Raw genomic sequence first — 22,566 nt, 5'->3', positions numbered from 1 at the left:
TTTCCTGTGTAGCCTCGTTACATGTGTTTCCTGTAAACAAATCAAGTCCAATTGTTCTTTTTTTAATATATGGAAAACACCTTTTCTCTTTCTAGGGGAATTCAGTCCATTACAATTCCAACTTAGAAGTTGCAGAGACATGATTAATTAATTAATTTTCCCTCCCACTGCTCCAAGTTGTTGTTCTTCTTCTGTCGGTGGCTTGTCTCTCCCTAAGCCGGAGCGTCCAGATATCAGATTTGCTATCTCCAAGAGTCCTCTTCCTGACACCGATGGGTCCTCACCAGATTCCACTTCCTTCTGTAGGTCCTCTTCGTGATCTTTCAGAAACTTGTCCTTGTCGTTTACTGTCCTTATTCTTATTTTCTTTCCTCTGTATTTAAAAGACAGGCCTTGGGGGAATTCCCACCTGAAGATTATTTTGTTTTTTCTCAGCAAAACAGCCAGATCTCTGTAGTAGGCCCTTACATCCAAAATGTATTTAGGTATATCTTTGAAGATTTCCACAAAGGTGTCCTCAATTTCCAAAGTTCTTTGATAGTGTAAGTTCAAAATTTTATCACTTTCTTCCTTTGTTTTTAAAGTAATCAAACAATCTCTTGCTTTGTTCTTTCCTTGCCTTCTGCCAAGTCTAAATGCACTCACTATCTTAAATTCTTCTTCCCCCAGGTCCTTTTGCCAAAATTGTAACAATTCCTTTGTGAGAAATTCTGCCAAATTATCTTTCTCACTTTCTGGCACGCCTCTGATTCTTAAATTCCTCTCCTTTCTTTGTAAATCTATCATGGACAGTGTCAAGTCATGCTCTTCTAACTTTTTATATACCGGTGGAATCTTTTCCTGAGCAGCAGTTGCAATTTCCTTGGCCTCTTCAGCCAACTTTCTAGTTGAGGCCGATTCCTCCAGTAGTTTTTCAATAGACTGTGTATTAGAGTTCACCTTTTTTCCTAATTCATTCATACTTGAAGTATTCAAATCAATTTTTGCTGAAGCCTCAGCTACTTGTCTTTTTGTCTCTTCCACCTTATTGGCCAATTTCTCCAAAGTTGCATCAATCTTACCCAATGCTTGGGCCAAAAGGTCATCAGTTGACATAACTTTTGGTTTTACCTGTGGGGCAGCAGCTCCTACTGTACCCGCTGCACCAGCTATTGAGGGCCTTCTCTGATGTGTAGTATCAGTCTTGTATTGTCTGCTGGACCTGGTAGTTTTTTCCTGTGTCAATTCTGTTTTCCCTTTATCATCTGCCATAACACTCACATACATTCCCAAGGTCAGTCCCATGCTTGAAGAGTTTGTTTTGAGAAGAAATTTTCCACAGCAGTTACTTATTGACTAGAATGTCATTGCAACATAGTCACCTCTAGGGGTCACAGTTCCAACTTCTTATTGCAACTTTATAGCAAGTAAAGTCCTGATAAGTTCCCAGTATCTTAATATCAAATTTTCAGTCTTAAAAGGTTACTTTAATTTCCAATATAATTCTGTCCACACTGTATCCTTTGCAGAGCTAAATCAAACTTTTTTTTGCTCTTGCAGTTTGACAGTTCCCTCTGCTCAGCTCCCCTGTCATAAGCAGCCCGTTCCCAGGTTTTAAAGTCAGCAGATATACTTTAGATTTTCCTTTCCTTGCAGGACAAATATCTTTCAAATCTCACCCCACTGTTCCTGCCAACAGAGGGGAAAATTTCCTTTTTGGTGCTGGATTTTAATCCTTTCAGAAACACGTCTTTCTCAGTCACAGCTTTACAGTCTCTTTGCTTTGATCTATTAACAGTCCGGAAAGGCAGACTTCCTGTTTTTACCTTTCCCGTTTCGGTGCCAAATTCTTTAAAAATTTCTTCTAAATGTGTGTCAAAATCCTACTCACGGGTAGTTGTTTTTGAGTCCAATTGTCCAGTGAAGAAATCAGCGCTCTCCGACCCTGGCTATGCGGCTTCACTTCGTGGAGACGGGTAGACAGCTCTCAGCTCCGCGCCGCTCACCCCCGGTCCGATCCGGAGCCTTTAAAAAGGCTCCTTTGCAGCGGGGGGGGGGCACAAATGGATCCCGCCGAGCCTTCAGCTCACAGGCTTCCCCACCTGTGATTTTTTTCGGGTCCCCGCTTCGCCGTAGCGGTAGAACCCCAGCTCCACGAAGCCGATTTCCTCCGGAGATCAGAGGAAATCCGCCATTATGGTCGCTGGCGCTGACCGGAAGTCGAGCCAAGTGTGATTCTCGAACTGTGAATGCTGACTTTGCCAAATCCATGCAGGCCTTTTTCATCTCTCATGCTCAGGACGTAGCAGCCACAGCTCAGGAGAGGATTTTTCATTTGCTCCTTTTCCATGGGGTGGGGAAAACTCAACACTTTTAATCTTGTCTTATTGTTATGCAAATTGGGTGGTCCAAAACAAGGAGAGTTATATCTGCACCCTCTCTTTAGCACAGATGGCCTGCAGGAGAATTTCCTGTCCTTAAAAGTAAAACTGAACTTTTTTGGCAGTGCAACTGCAGGGAAGGCATTGTCTGCCACGTTTGCAGTTGAAGGCAGAGCTTAGGGGGCGGGGGCAGGAATGTTCAGCAGAGGGCAACCAAAATTATCAAGGGGCTGGAGCAACTCCCAGATGAGAAGCTAAAACATTTGGGGCTTTCTAGTTTAGGGGGGAAATGAGTAAGGGAGGACACGGTCAGGGGTACACGCATAGTGTAGAGAAAGTGGAATGCTCACAAGGCTGAGGGACTGGGCAAGACCAAGGCTATTTCAAAACCAGTTTTTAGCTTTTAGCCCAATATTGATTGATGGGGAATGTGTGGGAATGTTCTGGGGTGCAGGAGAGGATATATTGTGAGATTCTATCCTAATCCAACTTGTGCTAACAAGTTCCCAAAATATCAGCAGAGTTTATAACATCCCCCCTTTTAAGTTCGCAACGGTAACGTCTGCACAGGTTCGCTAGAACCTCTATAATAATTACTCTGGTAATTTCCCCCTTTTGATCCCTCTTAAAATACAAGACACATTTGATCCCTCTTAAATACAAGACACATTTGGATACATTTAGAAAAGTACAGCATTTTGAGGGAAAATACATTTGAGTCGAAAAGTACATTCAGATCCATTCTTAAGGTCAATGAGAAAGATACAGCAAACTTCCGGTCGGCGCCAGCGCTCAATGGCGGTCTCCCGCTGAGCTCAGCTCAGGGAGACTGCTCCGCGAGTTCGGGTCTGACCGCTACGGCGAAGCGGGGACCCCTAAAATCACAGGCGCGGAAGCCTGTGAGCACGGAGACTCGGTGGGCACCTTAAGCGCCCCCCCTTACCGCAAAGGAGCCTTTTTAAAGGCTCCGGAGCGGCATCGGGCGAGCACGGTGCTGAGAGTCGCTACCCAGCCCGTGGAGTGAAGCCGCGTCGCCATTGACGGAGAGCGCCGATTCCTTCCTGACATTTGGAACTTAATTGGATTATCCGTGAGTAAGACCGAACAACAACTTTAAAAAAGAATATCCGAAAATTGGCTGAAAACGGAGAAGGCAAAAAGTAAGGAAGTCTGCCTTCCCCGGACTGCATGATAACTAAAGCAACGAAACAGAAAGCTGCAATTTGACAGAAAACAGCTTTAAAATTGACGGACTCAGACATTGGATTTAAATCCCCCCCTTAGCAGGCAGGGGCAGGGGGGGGGGAAGACTTTGATTTGTATTACCTGCATGAAAGAAGCATAGAAGGGGAATTTTCTGCCGTTTTGAACCCTTGGGGAGGACTGCCTGGAAAGTGAGCCACCGGGACTGAGAACTGTCATTAGAGATTTGCTACAAAGTTGGTGCTTTGCCTTTTTATTACAAAGTAAAGACTTTATTTGCTACAAGTTTGGGACTCTGGAAAGTTACAAATTGACAGCACTATTATTGGAAAACATTGGATAATTGGTTGCTACTTGTGAAGGGAATCATTGTTTCTTTGTATTTTGAACTTTGGACTGCTCCCTCTAGAGGGTTGCAGGGAAACAGTTATTATTTTCACTGTAAAGAACAGGCTGGTGGAGTTTTCCATTTGAAAGTAATTCCCGTGGGAAAGACCTTGGGACATGAGTGGCCCAGTAGAAGAGATAACAACAAGAGCTAAAAGTAAAGCTGCTCAGAAAAAAAGGGGCTCAATTTCAAGTCCAGCTGCAGCAGGCGCAGTTACAACTTTATCTATGGAGCCAGTGACACAGGCATTAGTTAAAATAAACGAGGCTTTGGAAGCGCTCACAAATCAGAGTACAGAGAACTCCTAACAGCTGAAAGAGTTGTCAACAAAATTGGATTTAAATACAGAGACAATAAACAAATTAGTTCAAGAAAATGAGGCAACTAGAAAGATTGCTGAAGAGGCAAAAACTTCTGCAGAAACTACACAGGAAAAGTTAGTACCAGTCTGCAAAAAGCTGGAGGAACATGATGCGGCCCTGTCTTTATTGGAACTACAGAGGAAAAATAGGAATTTGAGACTGAGACTGATTCCAGAAAGCGAAAAGGATAACTTGATAGACTTTCTTACAAAAGAGTTTTTGGAATTTTGGCAGGACAATTTGAAAGAGGAGGAATTCAAGATAGTAACTGCTTTTAGACTGGGCAGGAGACAAAACAGAAAGAGCCCAAGAGACTGTTTGATAACTTTGAGATCTCAGGAGGAGAGGGATAAAATACTAAATTTACATTTTCAAAGAGCTCTGGAGATTGAAGATTCCCAAGTGCAGATATTTAAAGACATCCCTAAATATATTTTGGAAGTGAGGGCTCACTACAAGGACTTGGTCACTCTGTTGAGAAAGAATAACATACTATTCAGATGGGAGTTTCCACAAGGCCTGTCTTTTAATTACAAAGGGAAGAAAATTAAAATAAAAACAGTGCAAGATAAAGAACAATTTTTGGAAAGGAACGAGGAGGACCTTCTGAAGGAAGCGGCAGAACCTACAAATCTAGTAGAAGTACCAGACATCTCAAACTTATCTTTTGGGCTTAAAACACCAACAGGAGAAGAATTGCTCGGAGCAGTTGGGGGAACAATTAAGTAAATAACAAGATGTCTCTGCAATTTCTAAGTTGGAACTGTAATGGACTAAATCTTCCCAGAAAAAGGCGTGAGGTTTTTCATATTTTAAAAAAAGAACAATTGGACTTGATTTGTTTGCAAGAAACTCACGTGACTAGAGTACATCGAAAATTACTTATTAATAAAAGATTAGGACAGGAATTTATTTCGTCAGACAGAGTGAAGAAAAGAGGAGTGGTGATCTATGCAAAGGAAAAGTTGACCCCTAAATTATTTTTTAAAGATGAACAAGGAAGATATTTGGCAATTGAAATTCAAGTTCAAGGAGAAAAATTATTGATAATAGGAATTTATGCTCCAAATGAAGGGAAGTCGGAATTTTTTAAGAAACTGCATGAGACATTAATGGACTATCTGGATTATAATGTAATTTTGATGGGAGATATGAATGGAGTGGTCTCTACAAATATGGATAAAGCACAAAGACAGGTAGTCTCCAAGGATGGGAGACTACCAAAGACTTTTTTTGAAATGACAGACAACATGAACCTGATTGACATTTGGAGAACAAGGAACCCTCTTGAAAGGGAGGGAACTTTCTTCTCTGAAGCAAAAATGACTTGGACCAGAATTGACCAAATATGGGTAACAAGTGGGATGGCACCAAAGATAAAGAAAGTGGAAATCTGCCCAAAGACTTGCTCCGACCATAACGCTGTAAAGATGGAGATGAACCTAACAACAGCTGGTTCCTTCAGATGGAGGATGAATGACTCCCTATTTAGAGATGAAGAGGTGTACAAAAAGGCCCAGAAAGCTGTGAAGGACTATTTTGAGATAAATCTGAGAACAGAGGTGGAGAAAAGAGTAATTTGGGACGCAAGTAAAGCCGTCATGCGAGGATTTTTAATACAACAGAATGCTATAAAAAGGAAGAGACAGAATGAGAAGAAGGATAAGATTTTGGAAAGGATAAAAGAAGGAGAAAAAAAACTGAGATCTAAGCCAAAGTCACAGGAAATTTTGAGAGAAATCAAGTTTTACCAGAGGCAATATATGGAACTGATGAATCAGGAGATAGAATGGAAAATAAAACAAATGAGACAAAAGACATTTGAATCGGCAGACAAATGTGGGAAACTTCTGGCATGGCAATTGAAGAAGAGACAAAAATTGAATATGGTTACAAGCCTAGAAGTTGAAGGAAAGAACATTTATAAACCAAATGAGATTAGAAACTGTTTTCAGAGTTATTTCAGGAGACTTTATGCACAAGGGCCGGTGAATGAAAAAGAGATAGAAGAATTTCTTAAAAAATATGGATTACAAAAAATTTCTGAACAAAGTAAAGTGATTTTGAATCAGAAGATAACTGAGCAAGAAATTGAGGGAGCCATTCAAAATATGCAATTGGGAAAATCTCCAGGACCAGATAGATTAACCTCCAGATATTACAAAGCTTTGAAAGAATGGCTTATACAACCGTTGAAGGAGGTCTGTAATGAAATTTTAGAGGGGAAGAAGGCACCCGAATCATGGAAAGAAGCATATATTACACTTATACCAAAATCAGAGACTGAGAAGAATCAGATTAAGAACTACCGCCCTATATCATTACTTAATGTGGATTACAAAATTTTTGCAGACATTTTGGCAAAAAGATTGAAAAGAGTTTTGGTGGGAGAGATTCATAAGGACCAGGCGGGCTTTCTTCCAGGAAGACATTTATCTGACAATGTGAGAAACATAATAGATATTATGGAACTATTAGAAGCCAATATTAATACTAAGGCAGTATTAATATTTGTGGATGCGGAGAAAGCCTTTGACAATATCTCTTGGAGCTTTATGAAAAAGAATCTTGAAGGGATGGGGGTAGGCCAAGGTTTTGAGAATGGTATAGGTGCAATTTATTCTGAACAAAAAGCAAAATTGATTGTAAATAATGTGGTTACTGAAGAATTTGCTATTGAAAAAGGGACACGACAGGGGTGCCCAATATCCCCATTACTTTTTATATCTGTCTTGGAGGTTTTACTAAACATGATCAGAGGGGACCAGCTGGTTAAAGGGATTCAGGTCGGAGCTAAACAATACAAATTGAGAGCGTTCGCAGATGATCTAGTATTAACTTTACAAGAGCCAGACACTAGTACGAAAAGAGTTTTAGAGCTAATACAGGTATTTGGTCAAGTAGCAGGTTTTAAGCTGAATAAACAGAAAACGAAAGTTCTGGAGAAAAATCTAACAGTTGCTGAAAGAGAGAGGTTTCATAGTGAAACCGGATTAATGGTAGCAAAGAAAGTGAAATACCTGGGGATTAATTTGACATCTAAGAATGTGAACTTATTTAAAGACAATTATGAGAAATGTTGGACAGAAGTTAAGAAAGATTTAGAAATATGGTCAAATTTGAGACTTTCCTTGTTAGGCCGAATTGCTGTTATTAAGATGAATGTTTTGCCGAGAATGTTGTTTTTGTTTCAAACATTGCAGATTGTGGATAAAATGGACTGTTTCAAGAGGTGGCAGAAAGACATATCTAGATTTGTCTGGCAGGGCAAAAAGCCCAGAATAAAATTTAAGATACTAACTGATGCAAAAGAAAGAGGGGGGTTTGCCCTGCTGGACTTAAAATTGTATTATGAATCAGCGGCTTTTTGCTGGCTGAAAAATTGGCTGCTTCTTGAAAACACAGACATTTTGGATCTGGAAGGGTTCAATAACAGGTTTGGCTGGCATGCATATATATGGTATGACAAGGTTAAAATTCACCAAGGTTTCAAAAACCATATTGTTAGGAAAGCGCTATATAATGTTTGGATTAGGTATAAAGATTTGTTGGAAAACAAAACCCCTAGGTGGTTGTCACCAATGGAAGCTAAGGAAGTGAAAAAACTTAACATGGAATCTAAATGGCCAAAATATTGGGAAATTATAGAACATGAGGAGGGAAAAGTGAAATTGCAGAGCTATGAGAAACTGAAGTCAAAAGTAAGAGACTGGCTTCATTATTACCAGATAAATGAAGTTTTCAAACAGGACAGGAAAATTGGTTTCCAGGTGGAGAGATCAAAACTAGAAACAGAACTGTTGGAACCCAATACTAAGAATTTGTCAAGAATGTATAACTTGCTGTTGAAATGGAATACACAGGATGAGACGGTTAAATCAGCTATGATTAAATGGGCACAAGACATTGGTCATGACATCATGTTTGCTGACTGGGAACAGTTATGGATTACCGGTATAAAGTTTACGGCATGTAATGCCTTAAGAGAGAACATTATGAAAATGATTTATAGGTGGTACATGACCCCAGTCAAGCTTGCAAAAATCTATCATACGCCCAATAATAAATGCTGGAAATGTAATGAAACTGAAGGTACTTTCTACCACCTTTGGTGGACGTGCCCAAGGATCAAGGTCTTCTGGGAAATGATCTATAATGAAATTAAGAAGATACTTAAGTGTACCTTTCACAAGAAACCAGAGGCCTTTCTCCTGGGCATGGTGGGCCAATTGGTGGCAAGGAAAGATAGGACGTTTTTTATGTATGCTACAACAGCAGCAAGAGTTCTTTTAGCAAAGTATTGGAAGACACAAGAACTACCCACGCTGGAGGAGTGGCAGACGAAGGTGATTGACTATATGGGACTGGCTGAGATGACTGGCAGAATCCGAGACCAAGGGAAAGAGACGGTGGAAGAAGATTGGAGGAAATTTAAAGTTTATCTTAAGAACTGTTGTAAAATTAATGAGTGCTAAAATGTCATGGGTAATGTAAAATAGAATTGCAGTGATAAATAATTGGGTAAGAGGAAAAAGATTAGAAATTGAATTATAAGTATTGAAATTAGGGGTTGCTGGAAAAGTTTAAAACAGGGATGCAGAAAAGGGAGGTATGGGGAAGTCGTTGAAATAAGGTTCAAGAAAAAGAGGTTAAGAAATTATACGTGTGTATATGTTTGTTTGTTTATGTGTTGTTAGTTGTTAGGTGTATTGTGTTTTAATATATGTTGGAAAATCAATAAAAATTTATTTTAAAAAAAGAAAAAGATACAGCAAAAAGGATACAATTCGATACAGCGAAAAAGGATCCATTCCCCAAGGCACCGTTGACCTTTTTGTAGGGTGTGAAGGCAGAATATGATCTATTTGATATTGGTAGGGTCCTTCTCCTTCATTCCCCTCTCTGACCCTGACTCTCTTACGACAACAGGGACCATCCCAGAGTGTGGGCACAACTTCTGCCGGTCCGGCCTGATCCAGTGGAGCGGGGCAAAAAGGAGGCTGGCTTCCTGTCCTCAAGGCCGACTTGGAGTCCAGAGAAGGAGCCTTGTCCGCAATCGGCAATTGGCTACCTTTGTTGAAGTAGCCAAGACTCTCAGTCTTCCAGAGGGAAAGGAGGAGTCTGTGAGAAGCACCAGGAGCCCCTGAAACTCTTTTGCAAGGAGGATGAAGCCCCCATCCTTGTGGTTTGGGGCAGATCCAAGAAGCACCAACACCACGAGGTGATTCCTCTGGAAGAGGCTGTCGAGGAATACAAGGTACCTTGAGGGGGAGAAATAGCTGTGTATTCTTCTTGGCAGGTTATCTTCTTAATTCTCAGATCCAAAGTAGGCATGGTATTAATTGGTGGTTGTTTATTACCTTAGAAGCAGCCAAGGGGAAGCCTGGGGGCTGCTGGGATGGCTGGTAGGAGGGAGTTGAAGTCTTTCTCTCTGCCAGGGGGGGCCAAGGGATCTTCCCTTGAAATACAGCAGCTTCAAAGATTTGGGTTGGGACCATGGCAGGGAGAGAAAGGGTTAACCTCATCCACATCCCCCAGCAAGGTTGCTTTGTACATATTTAGCACACTACAAATGTGTAGTGGAAGTGTCACTATTGGAAGTGTCCCTCTTGTTACTAGTGAGGGAACAAGCACTTCAAGAAGCAAGTCCGGACTGAGGAGGGAGGGGGAAATCTGCCCATTTCAACTTCTCCCCATTTCTCCTTTCTCCATATCGGTTTGTTATTTATTTATTATTCTGAAAATGAATCAAATGCTAGGGTGGCTACCTTCTCGTATAAAGATTTTGATACGTGCTTTACCCTCATAAATTCATTTTTTGTGAGCATAACCTGGCTGGGTCAACCTTGAGAAATTCAGAGGTGCGAATTTCAAAAGATTGCTGTTTTGGTCTCCATATTTTTCCAAGAATTGCGAATTAGGTAAGTTCACCTTTGAATGCAGCTAAATGGAGTTTATTTCCCATTGTTGTTTATTATGTGAAAAGCAGTCAAGGAGAAGCCTGAGGACTTGTGAGCTGAGAGGGTGGAAGCAGTTCAGTTCAAATCCTAATTCTCTTGCTGATGTTTTGAAGGCTGACCATCTTCCTCACTCAGAACTCCTCAGAACCGGAGAGGCTGAAGACTGTGGAGAAGTTGAGACAACTGCACCAGTTCCTGGAAGAAGAAGAAGAAGAAGAAGAAGAAGAAGAAGAAGAAGAAGAAGAAGAAGAAGAAGAAGAAGAAGAAGAAGAAGAAGAAGAAGAAGAAGAAGAGCGTCTGCTGAATCATGTGGAAGAGGTGGAGAAGGAGATTGCAGGGAGAAGGGATGAGCAGCTGGCCAGACTCTGCAGGAAACTCTCCTCTCTTGAGAGGATCAGATGCGCAGGACCAGGTGCGCAGCCTGGGAGTCATTTTGGACTCACAGCTGTCCATGGAGGCACAGGTTAATTCTGTGTCCAGGGCAGCTGTCTACCAGCTCCACCTGGTACACAGGCTAAGACCCTACCTGCCCGCAGACTGTCTTGCCAGAGTGGTGCATGCTCTAGTTATCTCCCGCTTGGACTACTGCAACACGCTCTACGTGGGGCTACCTTTGAAGGTGACCCGGAAACTGCAATTAATCCAGAATGCGGCAGCTAGACTGGTGACTGGGAGTGGCCGCCGGGACCACATAACATCGGTTCTGATAGATCTGCATTGGCTCCCAGTACATTTCTGAGCACAATTCAAAGTGTTGGTGCTGACCTCTAAAGCCCTAAACGGCCTCGGTCCTGTATACCTGAAGGAGCGTCTCCACCCCCATCGTTCAGCCCGGACACTGAGATCCAGCGCCGAGGGCCTTCTGGCGGTTCCCTCATTGCGAGAAGTAAGGTTACAGGGAACCAGGCAGAGGGCCTTCTCGGTAGTGGCGCCCGCCCTGTGAAACGCCCTCCCACCAGATGTCAAAGCAATAAACAACTATTTTACTGTTAAAAGACAACTGAAGGCAGCCCTCTTTAGGGAAGTTTTTAATGTCTGATGCTGTACTGTTTTTAATATTCAGTTGGAAGCCGCCCAGAGTGGCTTGGGAAACCCAGCCAGATGGGTGGGGTATAAATAATAAATTATTATATTATTATTATTATCATCCAGGTGATGGAGGAAAAGGGTCAGCAGCCAGCGAGTGAACTGCTGCAGGTAAGACGGCTCCAGGAAAAGGCTGCCTCCCATCCTTTCTGTGCCCCTTTCATGTACGCAAGGAGTGTAGGGGCTCAGTTGACGGAGCCTCGAGTCAGCTTTGTAATGGACAGGAACACCCCAGAGACCTGGGATGCTGAACTCACCTGAAGGCCGACTAGAGATTCTTCAGTCTTCTTGAGGGAAGGGGAGGGGATTTTCTGCTCCTTGCTGATGATTTGCCTCCGAATGCCTTCCCGCTGGGCAATGCTGCCTTCCTGCCCTGCCCTGGGCTTCGCCAAGGATGCAGTCAGGCCTCCTTCTGACATGAGCCAGTCTCTTGACCAAGCTTCTCTTCCCGTTCCCTCCACAACTTCTGGGTGGATCCCCTTCCCCATAGATCCTGATCGGCCCCAAATGGTGCTCGGTCACAGTGACCAAAGAGCAAGACAGAGGGACTCATCCAGACTGCGCCACCTTCTCCACTCACAATCCCATATGGCCAGACATACAAGTGCTTCTGAACGCCCTCTTTAAGGAGGCGGAGAAGGCTGACATACTGGCAAAGGCAGGAGAAGCCCTATTACGGAATGATTGCCAGATGTCCCCGTCTCAATCTGTCCCCAACAAAATCCGTCCCCGGAATGTCCCCGGATTTCATATAAGGCCCCCAGATTTATATTTTAAGTGTTGTAGATTTATTAGTAGGGAAGGAATGTTGCGTGATTGGTTCAACGGCCCAAGACACATCATATGGGGACTTCCGGCAAGGCAAAATGGCGGGTGCCACGGCAATGAGCAGCTCCTGAAGCCAGCCAGAGCCAAGTGCACTACCAGGCTGGCTCCGGGCTGCTAAGACTAGCGCTACCGCTGCCACTGCCGAGGGGGAACCAGGGATGCCCGGCGCGTCAACTGGGGGAACCGCTGACACACACACCCCGGACCCAAATTGAGGCGGGAGCGAGAGCGCCCGGCCATGTGGCCGACTGCCCAGCGGCGCTCCGGGGCCAGTAAAAACCCCGGAGCCAACCCAGGGAGAAGGAGAAGGAAGAGAGAGAAAGAGGAAGGAGAAAAAAGAGGGGAGCCCCGACCTTGCGGCCGCTGAGGAAGAGAGGTAGGAGAGCACCAGGAGGGCAAGGACACGGGGCCGAGCCAAGGCCCGACTCGAGCCTACTCCAGGGCAGATAGCACTCCAAGAGATCAGGCTGGGGCCCAGAGGAAGGCCACGCGACAGAGGAGACCCAGAAGAGAAGGTATTACTTCTTATTTTTTTTTAAAAAAATGATTTAAAAATAATAACATTTTTTTCTCTTTTGGGAAAAAAAAAGTGTCCCCGGATTCTTTGAAAAAAAATCTGGTAACCTTACCTTAAATCCTAACCTTCTAATTCCAAGTCTCTTCTTCTCAATATCCCCATTCCGTTAACCACACCAAGCAACAAGCTGTAAAATGCAAGTTTAAAAAGCAAGCTTTCCTTTGCATCTCACAGAACTTTAAATGTAATTCGTGGTTTTTTTCACCTGCGCTCCAAACTTGGGTCGTTTTGCCTTCCTTTAAATGGGAAATCAGTAGTCGAGCCATACTTTTTGGTAAAACGTTCGTCTGGATCCCTGAAATCCTACCTGAGAAGAACAATGGGAGTTTCCGCTAGCGCCAGCCGCTTCTCCTTCTGCAAGCAGTGCCACCCGAATTCCCACCTGGGATGAGCCGCTTGGCGCACTAAACTGAGCCGCCGGAGAAAGACTGGGGCGGGCGGCAAGTGGGAGGGGGAAGTCATGCGCTTCTGTCCCGTCAGAAAAGTGCTGGGCTCTGTCTCTCCAGTTGTGCTTCCTCAGTTCAGAGGTGGACTATAGCAGCTGGGCTGGGCTGCCACAAAGCCCATCAAGGCCACAGGCTGCTAGCATGACTCATCCCGGCTTTCTCATCTGAGGGGAAAGGGTGCGCGGTCTTAAATGCTGGCCTTGGCAACTTGGCTGAGCTACCTTGGGCCAGTCCTTGGGCCAGCTTAGCCTCCCTCACAGAGGGTTGTTCTGAAGATACACTCAAGAAAACACCCGAGGCATGAAGAAGAAGAACGAGGAGAGTCTGGAAAGGGGGGTGGGAGCGCTCCCACCCCAGCTGCTCCAGGATGGGAAGTGCGTCCCAGGGGAAGCGGGATTCAGGCGGAGGAGGACGTCGGATTGGGTGGGGGTTGCCAGGAGCAGCACGGTGTCCCTCCAACCCCCGGCTTCCACTCTCCAGGCAGGCGCCCAACGTGGCCAGCTGGCAAGGGCTCTTTCTTACTCCAGCCTTGGCGTGCAGATCCCGGGTTCAGACCCAGAACTCTGGAGCGGAAAGGCTCTTGGGCGTGACTATGAAAGGCAGCATCTGTCAGAATAGGTCATACTGAGCCAGTACAGATGAACATGACTATTGGTTCGCTTCCTCTGCTATGTGCCAGGAGCCAGGAGTGAAACCAAAAGTAGACTGACCAGCTAGCTGAATCCAATTATATTGCTATGTGGAGGGGGGGAACCTCTAACATTGTACTTTTCGATACTTGTAGTTCCAGGGTGAATTGAATAGGTGGTGGTGGGGGGTTTGGAGGAGCGGAGGAAAGAAGAGCTAACTTGTCCGTGGCTAGGGGGCGCAATCTGGACGGTTCTGCCGGGGCGCAAGATCACCTAACTACTGCTCTGCGCCTCTGGACCAGGGGTGGATGGTGCTCATTGGGACTGGGAGGGTGGAAGGCAAGGAGGCCAACAGTAGGTGGCGCCAGAGCCAAGGAGTGGCAGAGCAAATGCGTTCTGTATCTGAGATGGAGTGGGACAGTGGCGTAGCTTGGGGGGTGCAGGGGGGGCCGGCCGCACCGGGCGCAACATCTGGGGGGCCGCGCTCGCACTCGCAGCTCTCTGCCCCTACTAAAAGCCACGGGTTAGGGGGCGCAAATTACTTGCCTTGCCCCGGGTGCTGACAACCCACGCTACGCCACTGGACCGGCCAGAATCCACTGGGCAAATGCTCATCTTGCCAGAGTCTGGGTCTTCTGCTGTTGCTCTCTCAGAAACCGTGCCCAGGTGGGATGTTTCGTTTTTCCTAGCTGCTTCATCCCTGAGGAAGTTGGAGGTGACGCAACTCCTGCATCTCTGACGTGGGAAGGTTTGGAGATATTTCAAATTCCACCCTTCTCCCTTGGCTTTGTGGAAAGAAGGCATCTTTACATTTTGAGTGCATTTCACAGGCCAGGAGCCAAGCACCCCTTCCTGAGGGGGAGAAGAGGCCCAGAAAAGATGAGCCCTTCCCAGCCCAAAGGCGTTCCCCTGAGATTCAGCTTCCGGGCTATGGCTAACCAGGTTAGGAGCAGGAATATTGGGAGCGGGAAGGAACTGATGTCATCTGCCAGAGCAGCTGGCTAATTGAAGGGAATGAGGTGATAACAAGGCTTTCAAATCTGAACTCTTGTTTGCGGCTGATTAGGATAGAGGGAGGTGGAGAACAAGGGCAATCGGAAGCAGACTCTGGGTAGTTGGTTCCTTTTCTTTGTTCGGGTTCCTACGTCACACCAGCAGTTTAAATGGCAACACTCCTTTGCAAGGTTGTCCGCCTTTTTAATTGTTTGTTATGGAAAATCAATAAAATGATAAGTTGGCCCTGCCAAAGGGTTGCATGACATCTGGCTGAAGACTTTTTGTGCTAAAAGTTGAAGCTATGCTGGGGTGTGTGTGTGTGTGTGTGTGTGTCCGTCCGTCCATGTGGCCGCTGTGTATTCAACATTCCACCCCCTCCAAAGAATCCTAAGAACCTTAGTTTTCTTTTCACAGTGCTACGATTCCCAGCACCCTTAACAAACCATTGTTCCCAGGACTTTTTGGGTGTGGGTGGGAGGAGATGTGCTTTACATGTGCGGTGTGCAGGCATCTCCCAGGACATGTGTGTGGGGATTCCAGACTAACTCTTATGCTTTTCTTCCTTAGACCAGCTTGATGTTGAACGAGAGGTTCTCTGGGTTGAGGAACACACGCCATTTCACAGCGAAGCAGAACACGGGCCGAATGGTCACTCTGCCATTGCATTTGGTGAAGTCAGACTGGCTTTGCAAAGGAGCTTGACCCTGAAGCCAGTTGGTTGCCTGCCTCTGGCTGGCTGGCGGCTTGGCATCACCCAAACACAAAGAGACATCCCCATGCAACCTCACACCCAAAGATTTCTGCCCATGCTTCAGACATGCAGCCCTAAGAGCAGCTCTGACTCCCACTCTAGGCCCCTCTGCCCCAGTCTTCCTCCTGATGTAGGCTACAGGATCTGGGAAGTCTGATCCAGCTTTGAGGTGTGGTTCCATATGGCCGTTAGTACTGTTGTGTTTTTGCCAGAGAGCCACGTGGTAAAGAAGATCTCCAAGCATGCTTCCTAGGGGGTCCTCTTTAATCCTCAGGTGTGCCCACAAAGGCATGATCCAGCACCCTCATGCCACAGCTGCCTCTGGAGTGACCCTCCCTCCGGTAAGAGGCGTGCCTCACAGCTGAGTGCCTGGTTGTTTGTGTAGGGTGGAGGCTGGGAATCTTGTGGGCTCCCAGATATTGCCAGATCCAATGGCCTTCTGCCTCAGCCAGCATGGCCGACGGTCAGGGGTGATGGAATCCAACAACATCTAGAGGGCCACACAATTCCCCATCCCTGGTCTAGTGAATTTGAGGTTCTTGGCTTCTCTCCCTCTGCCCCCTTTTGCCTGGAAAAGCACTTTGGCAGATTCCTCTGGAGGATTTGGGTGTGACAAGCTGTAGCAGCGCACTGAATAAAACAACTCTGAGAAGCTGAAACACCGGGCTGTTTTCTTTTCTAATAAAAATATTCACAATTTAAGATAGAAACAATTTAAGATAGGAACAATTTAAGATAGAAAAAGGGACACGACAAGGGTGCCCAATTTCCCCTTTACTTTTTATATCGGTCCTGGAGGTTTTGCTGAATATGATTAGAAGGGACCGGTTGGTTAAAAGCATACAGGTCGGAGCCAAACAGTATAAATTGAGAGCATTTGCAGACGACCTAGTTTTGACGTTACAGGAGCCAGAATCTAGTACCAAAAGAGCTTTAGAATTAATTCAAGAATTTGGTCAGGTGGCAGGATTTAAACTGAACAAGTCCAAGACTAAGGTTTTAGAGAAAAATCTGACATCGTTTGAAAAAGAGAAATTTCAGAATGAAACAGGTTTGACTGTGGTGAAGAAAGTGAAATATTTGGGGATTAATATGACAGCTAAAAATGGGAATTTATTTAAAAATACTTATGAGAAATGCTGGTTAGAAGTGAAAAAAGATTTTGAAATATGGTCAAATTTGAAGCTTTTCTTGATGGGTCGAATTGCAGCTATAAAGATGAATGTATTGCCTAAAATGTTATTTTTGTTTCAAACATTGCAAATTGTGGACAAGATGGATTGTTTTAAGAAGTGGCAGAAAGACATTTCTAAATTTGTCTGGCAGGGCAAGAAGCCCAGGATAAAATATAAGATTTTAACTGATGCAAAAGAAAGGGGTGGTTTTGCCCTGCCAGACTTCAAACTTTACTATGAATCAGCAGCATTCTGCTGGTTGAAAGACTGGCTGCTTCTCGAAAACACAGACATTTTGGACTTAGAAGGTTTTAACAACGTTTTTGGATGGCATGCATATTTGTGGTATGACAAGGTTAAAGCACATAAAGCATTTAAAAATCACATTGTTAGGAGATCTTTGTTTCATGTCTGGATCAGATATAAGGATTTATTGGAAAATAAGACCCCAAGGTGGTTGTCACCAATGGAAGCGAAAGCCCAGAAAAAGCTCAATATGGAGGCCAAATGGCCGAAATATTGGGAAATTTTGGAACAAGAAGGAGACAGATTGAAATTGCAGAGCTTTGAGAAATTTTTAAAAAAAGTGCGAGACTGGCTTCATTATTTTCAGATAATGGAGGCTTACAATTTGGACAAGAAAATTGGCTTCCAGGTGGAAAAATCTAAACTAGAAGCAGAAGTGCTAGAAGCTAAAACTAAGATTATGTCAAAAATGTATAACTTGCTGCTGAAATGGAATACACAGGATGAAACGGTTAAGTCAGCTATGATTAAATGGGCACAAGATGTTGGACATAACATTATGTTTGCTGACTGAGAACAGTTATGGACCACCGGTATGAAATTTACGGCATGTAATGCCTTAAGAGAGAATATTATGAAAATGATATACAGGTGGTACATGACACCACTCAAGCTTGCAAAAATATATCATTTGCCTGATAATAAATGTTGGAAATGTAAAGAGACTGAAGGTACATTCTTTCACCTTTGGTGGACGTGCCCAAAGATTAAGGCTTTCTGGGAAATGATTTATAATGAAATGAAAACGGTATTTAAGTATACCTTCTTGAAGAAACCAGAGGGTTTTCTCTTGGGCATAGTCGGCCATTTGGTGCCAAAGAAGGACAGAACTTTCTTTATGTATGCTACAACGGCAGCAAGAATACTTATAGCAAAGCACTGGAAGACGCAAGATCTACCCACTCTGGAAGAATGGCAGATGAAGTTGATTGACTGTATGGGACTAGCAGAAATGACCGGCAGAATCCGCGACCAGGGAGAAGAGTCGGCAGAAGAAGACTGGAAGAAATTTAAGGACTATTTACAGAAATATTGCAAAATTAATGAACTTTGAAAGATGCTGGATTGAATTTATGTGGTCTCTAGCTGTTATGATAAAAAGAACTGGGACTAATATTGTTTAAGTTATAATTTTTTAAAAAAAAAGTTGATTGGAAAAAAAAAGGTGTTAGTTAAAAGGAATGTTAAGAGATTAGGATTTGCTGGATTAACAATTTGAACTAGAAAACAAGAAGGGGAGGTATGAGGAAGTCAAAGAAACATGTTATTGAAAAATTGATATTGAAATTGATTTGTTTTTAATATTTTTCTTTTTCTTTTTCTTTTTGTGTTTGTATAAAATTGGAAAAATTGAATAAATATTTATTAAAAAAAAAAATTCACTGTGCAGTTCACAGGCACAAAACAGAATGTTGATATTGTCCAGGAAATGGGTTTTCAGTTGGAGGGCATGGGTTGCGTGAGAGCATGTTGTGTGGGATAACCAGTCTCATATAACCAACATGCTTCAGTCTAATTAGTGCATGAAGGGGTTAACACCATAGAGTAAGCTGTCCTGCCATCTTAGCCATGTCTCTTCACCTTACCTTGGGAGTGAGTTCTGATCTATTCTGGTATTCACTTTTTCAGCGTTTAATGTACTGTAGGTTTTTCCTGATTTTATGGTTTTATCTTTCTGTAAACGGCTTTGATGTTTCTGACCATCTGGTAGTGTATAAGTTTTATGAAATAAATAAATAATTTCGAATAAACAAACAAATAAATAAATAGGAAAATGTAAAACCACAACCTCCGAAATGAAAGCTACTGTCCCACCAGACGGATGTTTTTGCGTGGAGGGGGGCCGTATTCTGCAATGTACTATCAATGCAATAACAGTGGAGCTTTCTAATGGACTGTCCACGCAAACATCATTCTGCTTTCTCAGTTGCTCTGCAAGGCTTCTCCAGGGTTACCACATTGTGGCCACCTGGGGGTGCGCTCCTGTGTTGTAGCTCAGCAAAAGCAGGACAAAATTCCTCTAGTATGGCTCACAGTGAGGGCTGCTGAGAGTTGGGAGAGATCTTGGAGGCCAAAGAGTTTGCTTTTCTGCTCAGTACAGGGGATCTTGCCAGCTCTTCACCCCTGACTGGCCGAAGATGCCCATCACTCATCCATGCAGCTCCACAGCGTGCCTGAATGATGACTCAGATGGAGCTGGACACACCATTCCTGAAGGATGCAATAATATTGCAATTGTGGTGGACCAACTACATGCCAACAGGATGTCGGACTGAATGGGCCTTGGCCTGACCCAGCAAGGCTCTTCAAATGCGCTTATGTTCCCCTGACTTTGGGGACGCCTTGCAGGAGTCTCACCCGTCTCATGGCTATTCTTCTGTTGAATCAAGCCTTGTCAGTCAGAGGAATTTGGCACTCTCCAGGTGCCCGGCTTTGATTCCATGTTGACCTCCCCGTCAGCGACTCCCGGCAAGACAAGGCGAGGTCTTTATCGGCCGATTCTCCTCAACGTGAGAAGAACACAACCATCCCTCCTCCCTCACTCCCAGGGAGGGGAGAGAGACAGACAGAAATGTATTTACATGCCTTTATTTCTGTCCTTCCAGTAGTGCAGAGAAATCATGTCTGCACCCTCTCACATCAGCAGCCAGAGAGAGAATAACTCCACCCATGTACTTCCAGTACAGGGTCATGTGACACTCTGAGCTAACATCCGGTGCTCAGAGCACATAATAGACTGTCCCTGGTTCCCACGGTACAGTCCCAAAACATCAACATCCTGTTTGGCTTTCCAGCCACCTGGAGCACTCATCAGCATTGCTCCTTTTTCGTAACAACCTCCCCCAAAAGAATCAATGCATGTTGCGGCAAGCATAGCGTGATCCAGAGAAGAAAACAAACAGTTGTTATACACATAACACTCCCCTGTTGTTTCAGTTCCACCCTTGGAACTACCCGCCACTGGTTTCCCCAGTGTACCTCTCTGGTTGTCTGGCTTCCAAGGAATGAGTGCATCTGCATTACCTCGGCTAGCAACTCTCTGTTGTGTCTTTGTCTCTGACTTAGACACAGCTCCAACCTGTCCTCGGTTGTGTACAACAGCAACACATGCAACAGCTAAATTAGCATACTCTTCTGAGTACCTTTTGGGTGGTTCACCCTTTGTGACTCTCTCAGACCTGCGTATGAGGTGCTGATCCTCTCTGCTCACTGGTTCTGTCTCAGGACTCTTAGGAGAACCAGTTCCAACAGTAAACAGTGGTTCAACCTTCACCTGTGAAGGTCTATCCATTGTGTGAGATTTCCTCTCAATGACTGTGACAACAGAGCTCTCTGAGCTATCACTGTCGCTCTCAGTACCACTGTACTCTGTGAAATCATCATCATCATCTGAATCGTCCTCTGTGGGAAATGTGTGTACTATCACTCTCTCCTTTTCAGGAGCACTCTCTAGAAATTTTGTGAGAATCACCTGACCAGATTCAGACAAAATTACTCTGTAGAGACCCTTTTCATATCCCACAAAAATGCCTCTGGCATTCTTTACTCCACCTGGAGCTTCTGTCCTCACATGAGACCCAAAAACCTTGAAATGGGCAACAGAAGGTTTTCTCTGGAACAGATTCTCAAAAGGAGAACTTCCCAACTCTTTTGAAACCTTTCTCACCCACGCATGACAAAACGACATGAGTGACTCCGCCCAGAATTCATGTGGCAGATGTGAACTAAGCAATTGCGCATTCATCCCCTTTTGCAATTCTCTGTTCACCCGTACACAGACACCCCTGTTCCACGCTTCCGCTGAAACAGCAACCTTGTGTCTTATCCCTTTCTTGTGCAGGAACCTCTGGAAATCCTGTAAAAGAAAAATCTGCTTCTCATCTGTCAAAAGACAATCAATGTTAGCATCATGCATGTCTTTAACCTTGTCACAAAACTCCTGAAACCTTTCCAAGGCTTCCTGTGGCTTCTTTAACACATAAACCCAGACAAAGTTAGAGAAATGATCCACACACGCAAGATAAAATCTTGCATTGCCTCTAGATGGTTCTAGAGGACCAATCACATCAGCATACACCCGCTGAAACGCTCTGTCGACCCTGGCCACCTTCTTGGCGCTCGTCTTGGTTACACCTGCAAGAGAAATCAAGTTAGACTCAGAATTACATTCCATGTAATCACTTTGGTCAAAGTCCAACAAATACAGTCCACCTTTCTGTCTGGCAGAAAGATATAACTCTCCATCTTTGAAGATCTTGCAGCTCTTATCATCATAGGACAGTTTCAGTCCTTTCTTTGCAATCTGCGAAACACTCAGCAGATTGAACTTCAATTCAGGAACCAAGTAAACATTGTGTATAGTCAGGTTCAGACTCTTGAGATACACAGTTCCAACCCCGGTCGCTTCCAGCTTCTGACCGTTGGCTTGTTCCACAGCGAAGCTTTGCTTCTTAAACGTCGAAAAGAGTCCTCTGTGCGGGGACATATGAAAATTACAGCCCGTATCGATTACAAAAGAGTGTCCAACATCTGGCGTGGTTCCTTTCGCCATCAGGGCCTTTGCAGGTTTCACCGAAGACTTGGTAAGACTTTTGCCTGCTGCCTCAGGCTTTGCTGAGCGGCCCTTCGCTCCTGTTGGCTGGCGTGGCTTCTTGCAGTTCCGCTGAAGATGCCCAGCCTGTCCGCAATTGTTACATCGAACAACGTTCAAAGCTACAGCATCCTCTCCAGTAGCAACATCAGTGGGGGAATTAGAACTCCGTTCTTCCCTCCCCCTGTCCTTGGCATTCATTTTGAATCCAAGTCTCAGCTCTCTCACTCGAGCTAGTTAAAATCCCAAAAGCTCTTTTGAGCTGTTTACAGCCTCTCTCTCAGGCAGGCAATCTCCAAGCTGTCTCAAAGTCAAAACAACTTTCGCTTTCCCGGCTCTGACTGAGCCAGCCCCAGGTGTCAGTAGTTTTCCTCTGTCCTGACTGTCGTTGCTTAGCAACTGTGCATACCTCTTCGTTATCTCACCGCAAATATGCCTGGTATGCAAGGCTAGGCTCTCAGAGCTGTTTTTCCAAACGCAGCTCTCTCGTGAACCAGAGAATAAATCAATCTGCATTCACACTTTTAGCCCGATATTCAGCATACCTTTTTGGGGCTCCGTTGCTTTGAAAACACCCCTTCTTGGTGTCCAGTTGTCTGTTCAGCTGATCAGACGTTATCTTCTTTCCTTGGTGCAGAGGATGGCACACGATCCATCAACCTCTCACCTCTCATGCTGATTCCCATGGATCAGATAACCAGCAGCGTTCTGCTACCATATGTTGAATCAAGCCTTGTCAGTCAGAGGAATTTGGCACTCTCCAGGTGCCCGGCTTTGATTCCATGTTGACCTCCCCGTCAGCGACTCCCGGCAAGACAAGGCGAGGTCTTTATCGGCCGATTCTCCTCAACGTGAGAAGAACACAACCATCCCTCCTCCCTCACTCCCAGGGAGGGGAGAGAGACAGA

General features: G+C 44.6%; 1 pseudogene across 1 annotated transcript in view; it reads left to right on the top strand.

Moving 5' to 3' along the window:
- The window catches only part of LOC310753811 (inositol polyphosphate 5-phosphatase OCRL-like), an 863,084-nt pseudogene that overhangs the window by 201,032 nt on the left and 639,486 nt on the right, over positions 1-22,566 (top strand). The gene's annotated exons all lie outside the window — the stretch shown is intronic.

This window comes from Podarcis filfolensis (genome assembly GCF_964270895.1).
Source record: "Podarcis filfolensis genome assembly, chromosome: W".
NCBI classification, from domain to species: Eukaryota; Metazoa; Chordata; class Lepidosauria; order Squamata; family Lacertidae; genus Podarcis; species Podarcis filfolensis.
Note: the sequence above shows the minus strand (reverse complement) of the source record. Positions and strands in the feature narration are given on the sequence as shown.